The 5830-nt window shown below is 39.2% G+C and overlaps 1 long non-coding RNA gene across 1 annotated transcript; it reads right to left on the minus strand.

The window, feature by feature from the left end:
• Positions 1-3724: 3724 nt before the first annotated feature.
• LOC106819779 lies at positions 3725-4998 on the minus strand. The gene is made up of 2 exons (XR_001395493.1): positions 4864-4998; positions 3725-3757 (listed from the first exon to the last, which is right to left on the minus strand). It is a non-coding gene; the product is annotated as an uncharacterized LOC106819779 (long non-coding RNA).
• Positions 4999-5830: the final 832 nt, after the last annotated feature.

The following is a 5830-nucleotide window of genomic DNA, read 5'->3' on the forward strand; positions in this document are numbered from 1 at the left end:
CCAATGTGATCATTATAAAAATGTTGCTTCCTAATAATAAATAATTATTATTATTATATATTGCTATTATTAATATCATTATAATTGTTGTTATTATTATTATTATTATTATTCAGCTTAATAAATTATTGATGAACAGATGGATTACGTACGAGGTAAATGATGTAGGGTACTGTGAGCATGAGCACGGAAGCGAGCAGTGAACTGCAGCTGATGACGGTAGAGCGCACTTCGGTAGGGTAGAGCTCGGCACCGTGCACATAGATGACCGTAAACGAACAATCGAGTTTATATCGTTATACTTCGAGTCATGAAAGACCTCACTTTGTGATTAGATAGAAGAGATTTCCCTCTACCTGTAGTTGCCAGTGTTTTACCTGTATTTTACATGTATTTTTCCAGTGTTTATTCTGTATTTTACACCCTATTTTTCAGTGTTTCACCTGTATTTTACGTTATGACACGCAATTTTACATTTATTCCACTTATATTTTACCTGCGTTTACCTGTATTTTAACCTGTATTTTACCTATGTGAGAATGTATGAGCGTCTTTCAGCGATGAACTGGTTGGTGACGCTGTTGACGATGGTTGCTAAGGCGTTCATGACCGTATACACTGTGTGAGTGCGTGCGTGTCCACGTGATTGCGGGCGTACGTGCGTATATGAGAGCATGTGTGCGTCTGTGCGTACGTGAGAGCGTATGGCTGTGTGTGTGTTTGCGTGCGTGCGCGTGGGCGCGCGCGTGCGTGTATGTGCGCGCGTGTGTGTGCGTGCGTGCGCGTGCGTGCGCGTGGGCGTTTTTCATGTGCGCGCGTGCACCTATAGTCTACCTACTTATCGGGTTTACGAAGATGGCTGCTAGGAGGCAGATTCCTGCACCAAGCATGGTCACAACCTCTGGTATACGTCGACCAAACATCGCCATGATGGGCCCGATGAACAGATAACAGGGTACCTCCACAGCTCCGGAGATGAGGAAACCGATGTATGGGTTGGTGGAGATAGCCGGTGCGAGGTAGGCCAGACCGACATACACCACCTCGTTAGTCGTCCTGCAACGATGAAGGTCACCTTGGGCTCTCGTCATGCCGCCATTACATATGCCATAACGTATGTTACCAGGCGTGAACAAAAACAATGTCAATATATTTCTTATGCCATATATTTATATTACGTATATTGTAATTATGATATACCATTTTATTATGTGTGTGTATTGAAATACAATGTGTTCTATGCATATATTGTTATGTATCGTTGTAAACTTGGTCAAAATATGTGGGAATGAATAGATTAGTTACTGGTCACCGTAAGATTGTGCAACTGTGTGAATGCTCCCACTTGCGTTAACCTACCATACTATAGCAACTATTGTTAATGAATAACTAACCTTATAATACGATGGGGTAAAAATGAAATGGTTTACTTTAGACTGTGCGACGCATTCTGTGTGTGCGTACGTGCGTGCGTGCGTAGGTGCATACGTACGTGTGGCGTGCGTGCGTAGGTGCATACGTACGTGTGGCGTACATGTGCGTACATGTGTGTGCGGGCGCGTGTGTGCGTGCATGTGTACAGGGGGCGCTGGCGTCGTGTGAGCATGCGCGTTTGCGTATGCGGGTGTACGTGCGTCTGTGTGTGTATGTGTGCTTCCGTGTTTGCAGGTGTATGTGTGTATTCGTGCGTGCGTATATGCGCAGGAGTTACCAACACTCGACCACAAGTAGTGACAATGATGAATATTTTGAGCAGTGACGGCCGGTGTGAACATGCAAAGCACCCGCTTTGCAACTCCTCCACCGCAACGCTGGAGACTGAGTGTCCTTCTCTACATGGAGCCCAACATAAAGCAAAAATAGTTATTATTAGCATGGTACTGACGCACGTATGCGCATGCGCGCGCGGACACCCAGTGGCAGGCGACAGATATCCATATCCAAGTGTAGCCTTAGGCCACCGGGGCCTAGGGCCCGCTGGCGCCAATAATACACACTGTACAAGTGATGCAGGCTTACTTTTCTTGGCAGGAGGCGTATAGCTTACACCAGGCTTACCACACACTACTAATAGGAGGCATTAGGCCCTCTTGCATACACAAGACTATATATGTGGCCTTGGTGGGCAGCCAGCATACAATATACTACAATACTATATAGATGGCATTAGGCTCCCGTTATACAAATACTATATATGTGGCCTTGGGCCCCATCATACCACTATTCTATTATCAATACCATATAGGTGGCCTTAGGCCCCCGTCATTACAAATATATATAATGTGACCTTGGCCGCGCAGATACACTATTATTACAATACTATATAGGTGGCCTTAGGCCCTGTCATACAAATACCTATATGTGGCCCTTGGCGTTCCATCATACACTATTATTCATTACAATACTATATATGGTGGTCTATAAGGCCCCGTCATACGAATACTATATATGTGGCGTGGGGGTGCCCTAGCATACACTATTATTTACAATACTATATAGGTGGCCTTAGGCTCCGTCATACAAATACTATATGTGGCTTGCCCCATCATAACTTTATTACAATTCTATATATATGGCTTAGTTAGGCACCGTCTATAAATATAACAGCGCGGTAACACTATAACGTGCTGACTAATAACTTACGAGTGGCTGCACTGGCGCTTGTATCGTTCTTCCTATTTAATGCATATCTATGAGCCTATTGGAATACAATCTGCATATACCATGGTAAATGTTTAATAGCTATACTAATATAGTAAAAAGAAGAAGCAATTTTCGGGGTCGAAGATAGGGGTACGTTATTGTTGGGGTGAATCCNTTGTGTGTGTGTGTGTGTGTGCGTGCGTGCGTGCGTGCGTGCCTGTGTGAGTGCATGCATGCATGCGTGCGTGCGTCTGTTCACCGCATCTTTATTATAGTAATTCAGGTTCTAGAAAATTATAACTCGCGTGTAAACTACAACAGGTATAATCATCAAACCTTGATCGTAAAAAAAGGGAAACAGGAAAATAAATCACTGATACGTGAAAGATGCATAGCATGCAGCATAACAATTCATAACTCAACCATACATGTATGAAGTTTAATTTTCGAAATCGAAGACATCACTCCCGTATAACACGTATCTCACTTGGCTGCTTATATAAACTTCATATAATATATATCAACTTTATTAACCTAACGGTATATACAGTACATATTAGGTAATATAACATTTATGGTTTAAGGAAAAACTGTTTAGTTGTATAGTTGTATTGGTATCCGAGTAAAATAAAACATAAAAAGACGATAAAATCAATACTTATCTGTCATTATTTGCTTGCTGAAACATTTATATCTAAAATGAATTATGCTTTTATGGAGGAGTAAGAGCAGGCATGTACGACCAGAAGCTGCGTGTGATATCACGTTAAAGTATTTCAAACGCGTTCGATGACAGTTCTTCATCTGCGCTGTTAACTGTCCGTATCTTATATTTCACAACAAACTATTACATATTAAATATGTAGTAATTCGTTATTTTATTATGAGATTTTACAAATTTTGTTAAACGTGCTGTTACGCTTGACTAACTTTAGAGATGTGATGCTATCGTATGGATCAATAATAACGAGGGGATTTTACAAGAATATGAACAAACGTAGCAGAGCGTTTGTAAGACTTGATGAGTGTCGATGTGAGTCACTCTCAGCTAAACTGATTCAGCTCTACTCCTTCTTTTTCCTCTTCTGTCGTCGGTCTCACGTAAGGCGTTCTCCTGAAATTGAGGGGACCGTATTGCAATAATTTACTCGTTAACATATTAAATAATAATAAAATTATATATATATACGTATATGTATATACATGTGCATGTACCTAAGTACGCACGTACGTACGTACGTATGTATGTATGTATGTATGTATGTATGTATGTATGTATGTATGTATGTATGTATGTATGTATGTATGTATGTAGTATGCTATGTATGTTAGTATGTATGCCTGTTATGTTGTTATGTATGTACGTATGTATTTATGTAGTATGTATGTATGATATGTACGTAGTATGTATGTATGTATTTATGTATGTATGCTATGTATGTATGATTATGTATGATGTATGTATGTATTAGTAATGTATGATGTATGTATGTATGTAGTATGTATTATGTATGTCTGTATTGTATGTACTGTATGCTATGTATGTATGTATCGTATTATGCTATGTATGTATGTATGTATGTGAGTATGTATGTTATGTAATGTATGTATGTAGTATGTATGTATTATTATTATGTATGCTATGTATGTAGGTTATGTATGTTGTATGTATGTATGGTAATGTATGTATGTATGTATGTTATGTAATGTATGTTATGTATGTAATGTATGTAGTAATGTATGTATGTATGTATGTATGTATGTTGTATGTATGTATGTATGTATGTATGTATGTATGTATGTATGTATGTATGTATGTATGTATGTATGTATGTATTTAGCGTTGTTTAAAATGTTGTGATGACTCCTATTTCAGTATATATTCTTGTATGTACATATTTATGTATTATGCGCAGCTGTATATAAAGTTATATTATACGCACATACACGCACGCACACACACAAGCACGTACGCACACACATGCGCGCGCGCCCGCACATACACGCACACACGCGCGCACACACAAACACACACACATACACACACACACACACACACACACACACACACACACACACACACACACACACACACACACACACACATATATATATATATATATATATATATATCAAGAGTACATAATGGGAGATGTACCCCCATGTAGATGGGGGGGTCTCCCATTATGTACTCTTGATATATATAACAGAATATCTTACTTGAGAGAAAAGTCAAACATGCTCTTGTTCCGTCCGAATACTTCCGCTTCTTCTATTGTTTCCGGGAGCTTTTCATTGTGTGTTTCCGGTACGAACAGAACCCCTATCCCCGACGATAACGCTAGCACGCAAAATATGATCAATGGCAACGACTCGTAGACCTGATTCTGCAAAACGCCGTAAAATAATGTGCTAGAGACAAACGAATAATTCGTTGTAATCGTTCTATACATCCCGTAAAGTCGTATAGTATACACAAAACTGACTACATTTCCTCAACAATTACATGCGCACCACGAACGCGCACACTCGCACGTAGCACGCTCTAGAGACGCGTTACACAAACATGTACACAACATTCTATACGTGAAACAGTATCAAATTTAGGCGAAATCACACGTATAAAAGGCAATCTACATGTGATATAATCATTATTTAACTCTATGGATCATTATAAAAATTTTGCTCCTAATAATAAATAATTATATATTATATATTGCTATTATAATATCATTATAATGTTGTTATTATTATTATTATTATTATAGATTATTATTATATTAGTTATATATATTATTCAGCTTAAAATTGATAGCTAGGTGGATACGTACGAAGGTAAATGATGTAGGTAACTGTGAGGCACGACCCAGGAAGCCGAGCACTTGAACGCAGCTTGATGACAGTAGAGCGCACTTCGGTAGGGAGAAGGTCGGCACCGTGCACAAGGTAGATGACCGTAAACGAAAAGGTCTGGAACGCCTTAAGCACCATCCGTCACAGCGCGTCAGCCAACCATTTTTTTTTTTTGTTCATCGCTGCAAAGGACGCTCATACATTCTCACATAGTAAAATACAGGTAAATACAGGTAAACGCAGGTAAAATATAAGTGAATAAATGTAAAATTGCGTGCTCATAACGTAAAACAGGTGAAGACTGAAAAATAGGTGTAAAATACAGAATAAACAC

Source organism: Priapulus caudatus, unplaced genomic scaffold, assembly GCF_000485595.1.
Source record: "Priapulus caudatus unplaced genomic scaffold, Priapulus_caudatus-5.0.1 Scaffold4435, whole genome shotgun sequence".
Classification (NCBI taxonomy): Eukaryota; Metazoa; Priapulida; class Priapulimorpha; order Priapulimorphida; family Priapulidae; genus Priapulus; species Priapulus caudatus.